Here is an 8129-nt window from a genome sequence, read left to right on the forward strand (position 1 = left end):
CTCCGCTGCCTTTGCTCCACCACTGGATCAGAAGCCGGTACTAATGGTGCAGCAGCAGCAATATAATCTTGTAAATGAACCCATCGTCATTGCACAGCTCCTACTCCTCCTCCCAGGCTATCCCAGCCATGGCCAAGCGCCTCAAGTCAAAACTCAAATTCAGGAGAGTTTCAAATTTTGGAGGGCTTTCGAATTCTGGGGGTGTCAAGGGTTTGAAACGGCGTCAAGAGGCTCCCACTCCGATGGTGTCATGACACACATTCCGCAAGAGAGGAATTAACGGAAGTGCATTTCACAGCTTGAAATGGGTTCCGCACGCGTCTCGCTTGTTTGTCATAATATGTTGACATTTCTTTCTCCTGCAACCTAAAACATGGTTATTTTTCTCTCATGACAATTCAAGAAGAGCTGCCTCTTCTTCCTGCAAAAGTAACTATAGGGGGCTGCTCATTGGTGTGTTAGCTGGTTGGATTCACCGTTGACGCGAAATCAAATCCCGAAACCTACACTTTGGGGAAATAGGGGTAAGGGGAATGAAATAACACGGTATGTATTTTTTTATTATTTTTTGGTAGAAATGTATTTTTTATTATTATTTCCGTTTATTTTCCAATTTTATTTACACCTATGCAAATGAAATAGCACGACAATGTATTTTCGTTTATTTTTTATTAAGTAATTTTGGCAATTATCAGTAATTATTTTTTTTAAATTATAGCAAAAATTTATAATTTTCATAATCAATTATTGGTAAGTTACATTGGCTTTTTTGGTGATTATTAAATTGAAAAAATTATTGGGGAATTTTAACTAAATTCGTAATTTCCATAACTATTCAGAAAATTTAATATTTTTTGAAACTCATTAAATAGGAAAATTAATAAATTGGAAATTTTTAATAATTTTCAAAGTTAATAATTGGTAAATTGTATTGGTTTTTGGTAATTATTAAATTCGAAAATTATTAGAGAATTTTAACATTGATAATTTACATTTTGTAATTATTGGTAATATACATTTGTTTTTGGTAATTATTGGGAAATTTTAATTTAGTGATTTCCATAAACTAATTTTCATGTTTTTGTAATTTAATTTAGAGAATGTTAATTTTTAAAAATTCCAATTTACTGATTTTTTTTATATTTTTAGTAATTGATTATTCATAAGTTCCGATATTGTTTTCTGAAACTAATTTATGCATAACAATAATTGCTAAAAATCAATAATTAATGAATATATTAATAAGCACCTATATTTACTGATTTTTTTAATATTTCAATATTAAATTAATATGATGTCAAATTTATTATTATTATTATTGTTGTTGTTGTTGTTGTTGTTGTTATTATTATTATTAACTTCACCATCTCAAGTTGATAACTTTTACAAAAATAATTCAGTAATTTTCAGAAAATCATTTTCATCACAATAATTAAAATATGAATTTATTTTGATATTCTCACTAATTAATTATTCATAATTACATACAATTTTAAAAATTGATTTATTCATATTAATAATGGTTAAGCAATAAATAATTAAATAAAACATTAATAATTACTGGTAATATATGAAATTAATTATTTATTATTATTTTCATCTGAAATTGATAATTATTACCTGAAAATTTTAGTAATTTTCAGAAAATTATTTATTTTGTAACTTTCAGAAATTTATTTTTTTAGAAAATTCCAATAATTTGTAGTAATTTTCAGGTAATTTCAGAAAATTATTGATTTTGAAAATTATTTTTTGTAATGGAAAATATTTTTTAATATTTTCATTTACATTGGTTTTTGGTAATTATTAAATATCAAATAGGAAAATTATTGTGAACTTTAACTATATTTATAATTTCCAAAACTATTTGGAAAACTTAGTACATTTTGTATATTATTAAGTTTGGAAAATCTTATTATTTCCATAATTAATTATTGGGGATTTTTAATATTGATAAATTGTATTTATTAGTTATTAATAATTTCCATAAATATTGGTAACTTTCATTGGTTTTGGTATTTATTGGGGAAATTTAACTTAGTGATTTCCATAAACTAATTTTCAAGTTTTTGGTAATTTAATTTAGTGAAAGTTAATCAACTTGATTACATGGGCCCGCTGGTAAGTAAGGAGAAGTACGGATACATGCGATGCAGAATTCTGAATTCCAGCCCCCCCTACTACTAGCGATCTCCTCCCTATAAACCACATCCTGTCCGTGAATTTTGACATCATTCCCCCTGTACTATGAAGCTATAAAATTCTGATCTGAGCTGATTGGTCACTCTAAGCACTCCCAATGGGCACAACAACCGAATGTGGGACCCATGTAGATCATGCCTCATACCATTCTCTAGACATACTGCTCTATTGAAATTTTAAACTTTATATAGGATTTGTTTTGCTACATGCAGAGATGATGTGGCCACAGGCCACTGGCCAGTAACAGCATACACTTGTGTGAATATAAAACTTGTCATCTCATTCATTCTCATGAAGACAAACAGTAATAATAATAATAATTGCATGCTAAGTGTCTCTATTGAGACTTAGGCCTCGTGTAAGATGAGTGCAAACTGGTTGGATGCATACTTGCACTCTGGTTCGGTTTAAATGAAATGAACAAAATTCCAATTTTTGTGCTAAAAATGGGTTAATGTAAAAAGGTGGATTCTAGTATTGGAATTTGTGTTTATATTTATTGGGTGTATATTTGCAATTTGGTTCGGTTTTATAAGCATTTATATATTGCAAATGGCAACAATCAAGAATTCCAATATATGTTTGCATTCAAAAATGGATGCAAACTTTTGAGCTCAAAGTGGCGTTAGAATTTGTGTTTGTAGTTATGGTAACATATCAAAAATCACTAGGCTCCGTTTGGGAAGAGTGCAGATTCCGGTTCAGTGCATATATGCAATTTGGTTTAGTTTTACTAGTGTTTGGCAAGATTATATTTGTGCATTGATAATGATAAAAAACACAGTTTCCAATGTACGATTGCACCCAAAATGAGAGGGAATTTTATATAAAAAAATCAATGTACATTTGTACTTGAAATTGACCAAATGTTAGAAATGTATATTTTAATTTTGGGATTCATATTTGCATCCATTACAACTAAAAATCGTTTAACAAGAAATAAATTTATCAATGCAAAACTAAACCAACTTTGCATCGAAATGCACTTTACATATTTGCATATGCAGTCTTCCCAAATGGAGCCTTTGTAAGAATATTAATTTGTCATTGCAAAACTAAACCGACTTTGCATTTTTATGAACCAAATAAATTTGTATGTGCACTCCTCTCAAATAGAGCCTTAAATAATTCAAATCCAAACGTCCAAGGCGACCTTCACCATTGAGGCTTCTACCTATGAACTACAAGATTTATAGATGAGGTTGTATTTGGTGACATTGTATTGTTCTTTCTACTCAATTGTTTTTGTTTTTGTTTTTTGAAGTGCAATTGTTTTTTGTAGAAACATCAAATTGAGATTTTTTTTTTGCTCTATGGGTTTAAGGCCATGTTTGGGAGTGCTTAAGTTAAAAATAAGTGCTCAAAAACAAGTTCTTATTTGAATAAACATTTATTTGCATTTGGCACCCAACTTTTTCAAGTACTTATTTTTTAAAATAAGCACTTATTTTATATTGGGTGTTTGGTGGTCTTTTTTCTCCAATAAGCACTTAAATAAACATTCGTGACTATTTTGTCCTTCATTTTCTTTCAAAATTTTAAAATATACCATTTGAAAGTACTTTTATGATAGTGCTTTTACGAAAGCACTTTTAAAAGTATTTTTGTAAAGGTACTTTCTTAAAAGTGCTTTCATAAAAGTAATTTCTTATAAGTACTCTTGTAAAAGTACTTTTATAAAAGTGCTTTCATACAAAGTACTTTTATAAAGTTCAACTAGGGATAATTTTATAAGTGGTATTTTAAAATTCAACTAGGGATAATTTTGGAAGGAAAATTTTGAATAAATGCTTATTGTATAAGCACTTAAAAGAACCGAAAATTTGGGCTTAAAAAATAAGCACTTATTTTGGATTTATTTCCCAAATACCAATATGTGCTTAATGGCCCAAATAAGCACTTATTTTGATAAACACTTATTTTTAAACACTCCCAATCATGGTTAAGTTTAACCAATTAAAGTGAGTTGACTCATAGGCCATATTCACTTTTTGGTAAGTTACTTATCCTGGTAAATGCAATTGCCTGAGTAAGCTTTTTTTGGGAAATACTTGCCCAAGTAAGTGCATTTACCCATGTTATTTTTCTTTTATTTTCCAAGTAAATAAGGCAATGACCATTTTAGCCATAGAAATTCATTATTAAAAGGGGCATTTTTGTCTCATTCAAGTGTTGGAAACTTCCCCCTATGTGGGAAAGTTATTTATTCATTTAGGAGATGGGTATCACTTTCCTGAATAAGTGTACCTAAGAAAATAAACTTTCCCTCATTCCCACATAAAGATGAAAAAAGAACATGAAATTCTTAGTTATTGGGAACCAAAATCCCATTGACCAATTTTCCCCACTCTCAAAATCCGAAAAAAAAAAAGAACACCCTCATAATATGACCAGGAAAATGTTGAGTTGCATTTGGGCTTCACTAAGCATCAATTATTTGGATTTGGGCTTAATCTGTTTCTTTGGCCCATTAAGCCATTTTTACGTGGAACTTGCATAATTGTTCTGCACTACTATAGTAGAAGAGAGAAAATGTAGATGGTTATTTAAGTCTAAGAAGAATAGCATATAATTCTTGATATGGACGGCTAGCTCACAACTCACAAACATACACTTATGTTTGATGTGGAGCATTTAACAACGAGACCGACAATTTCAGAGACCAACCTTTTCTATTATGAGGTGATGCAGATGGGGAGGTTTTCATTCAAGTCTTCTTTTACACGGACTTTCCAAAGGTACGGATAAAAGTTAGTAGGTAAGAAAGAGAAGCCACGAGGCATTACCTTCCTAGGTTGTGTTGGAGGAAGGGAAAATATAAAAAGAAATATTCTCAAATTTATTTTTGATCATGTTTTACTTGTCACTTGTTAAATATTCTCAAATGGATCGATCCTTTCCGATCTCGATCCTATTTGGTTGAATTCGGATTAACTCTAATCGGATCTTAATAATTATGATTTGATAAAAAAATGAATCGGATTCGGATCATCCTTATCTGACCTGAGAAACTTGGATCCATATATATATATAAATATATATTATTTATAAACATAAATATATATAATACGTATATATTATTTATTTATTTTATATTTTTATATATTTGTTATATTATTTGATTTTATAAAAAACATGTATATACATATGATAAAAATAATAAAAAACTTGTATTTTTTTGTTTTTACTTTATTGAAATTAGTATATTTTATTTTTCTTTTAATAATTTATTAATTTTTAAAGAAAACAAGTCGAATCAGATCAAATCCAAAGATCCGATTTACCGACAGGATTCAAATTCAAGAATCTTATTAGATCCGATCCGATCAGATTAGATCCAACATAAACAGTATCAAATTGGATTCATATATACCTTAATTCGAATCCGATCTGATCAATTTGCATCCCTACACCATAGTCGCAGTACTTCCTTACAATCCTAATGAAATGCAAACATGTCCGCATCATAGATTTTTCCAAATTCAAAACATCAAATGTTCTACTTTTTTCATAGTAGTGTTTTTATTGGAGGGTGACAAGTAGTGTGCAACCATGGTCTCAACGGATGTGCTTTTTCCATGAGATTAAAGATATATGGGATTGTTCTCAAATTTCGAGAAGTGGGGTCACAAATTTGGTGTGAAAATATGTGAAAGGTGGGAAATGCTTGTTTAATATGAAACTGGTTTTGGTCCTTATAACACTTGCAGCCTTGCTTTGGGAACATCTCTCCACTAATAAAGAAATATAAATACTCAGAAGCCAATGATCATAGAATTTTTTGTGCTCAACTTTCCTTTCTCACCTCATTCCATTCTATCAGCCTTCCAAGAAATCAAATGCGGACAAGGAAAAGATGAGTTTCCTTTTCCTTACCTTAGGGAAATAAAAGATAAGATCTGACCATCAATGAGAACAAAATTTTCCCATGAAAGAGGAGTTTGGCTTAGTAGGCACAACATACAAAACAAAAACCACTTCTTTTGGTATTTCTTCGATGATATATACAAAGTCAAAGAAAAGTTTGATTGCCCATATTTGCCACATGGCAAGTTGGCAACTTCCATAGAAGCTTATAAGATAAACAAATCAATAAGGTTGTGCTTGGATAAGCTTCATGAATCATGATTTGTGTTTTTAAATCCCAAAAGCACAAAACCACAATTTTAGATTTTGCTTTTTTTTTGGGCTTAAAATGTTTTGGGTTTAAATTAAGTTTTTAAAAGCAAACTCTTACCAAACATTCAAAATTCAAAAGCAAACCATTTCGAGTCAAGAGATAATTGATTGCAGCCTTCTCCAGACCTCCGGGATAAGCATGAAAAAAAAAAAGGCTCGAATGGTACGATCCCTCCGTCACCCCAGAATGAAAGGGGTGATCTCGTAGTTCTTGAAGATGCATTGTTATGTGCTCCATTTTCCCATTGAGCCGAACCTAAACCTGTGCTCGAGAGATAGCTGTCCATGTATGGATTCTCGAGAAGAGAGGAGCAATAAAACTTTACATTCACCAAATATACAAAGACGCAACCTGAAGACATATCCATTAATTAGGGGCAGTTGTAACTCGTAAGGCAAAGGTGTCCCTAATTAATTAAGGGAGGACCTGAGTCGTGCCAATGCCCTTAATGGGATTTAATTAGGCTCCGTCAATGGGTCTGTCTGAACCAAATCAAACCGATTATGTTTGTTTTGGTTTCATGATTTTATCCTGATTAAATAATTTTTATTTGTCCTGAATCAATTATTTTATTAAATATATAATATTTTTTAATTTTATCATATTTTAGGTTTAAAATGGTAAAATTGATGAATTATATATATATATATATATATATATATGAAAATATTAGTTAAAAATGTTTAATTAATTTATTAATATATAAAAGTTTAATATTTTTATCATTTTATTAAAATTATATTATCAAAACTTATATTTTAAATTATTATGTAAATAAATAAATATAATTTTCAGAATAATCGGGTCTACTGGGTTAACCGACTATTAATCGAAACGATTCCGGATCCGTAGCTTCAATGTGCTCAAATCACGGGCCAAACAATTGTTTGATGTCATAACCGTTGTAAATTTCCATACTATACTATTTATAGTCCATTGATAAGGTGCAAACTTCTGTACGGGCAGCAATCAAGCGGATGCCAGCGACTTCACGTGTAATTTGGTGATTGGTTGATTGCTAAAACACGTCAACACCATTACCGGTTTACCATGTCCCATGACTCCCATCCTAATCGTCCATTGACCATCTAAACACTTTGGACTTTGGATTTGAATGACAGCACATGTTCATGGTCCTTGAACTTGTTTGTTTGATTTTGATTTGATACATCACAAGCGGTCTAAAGCTCAAACGGACCCCACATGGACAATTAATGGACGGTTCTCTATTTCATTCAATTCTAGACCTACCCAGTACACCTAACGATCATCACGGCTTAAATTATCAAAACGACGAGAATCATCAACCACCAACCTTAGATCCCCCCTTAATAGTCGTTGATCTTCCCTTTCTCCTCAAATCTTAGATGGTCCAATATACATATTGATTTTTATAGTAACACTAACAGTTACCTAACTACAATAATCCATTTGGGCCTCTCCTGTTTCCACGTGGATCCGCCCAAGTCAATTGCGTGCACGGAGAGTCGGAGACACGAGCCCAGCCCACAATTGATTTGATGCAGCAGCCGGCCCCACAACCACCCCTCCCGCCACCAATCTCGCCAGACCGACACCCTTCATCAATCTATAAATACGAGAGCGGGAGCAAGAGAGTGAGTTAGTTACTTTGTTAGTTATTTCCGTTAAGATGGCCATAGATGAATCGTTCAAGCGACCGGGAGCCGTGCCCTTCGAGTGGGAGATCCGGCCGGGTATTCCCAAGACCCAACCACAACAACCACCG

The sequence above is a fragment of the Nelumbo lutea genome, chromosome 5, assembly GCF_056320005.1.
Source record: "Nelumbo lutea isolate HS-2025 chromosome 5, American lotus-T2T, whole genome shotgun sequence".
Taxonomy (NCBI): Eukaryota; Viridiplantae; Streptophyta; class Magnoliopsida; order Proteales; family Nelumbonaceae; genus Nelumbo; species Nelumbo lutea.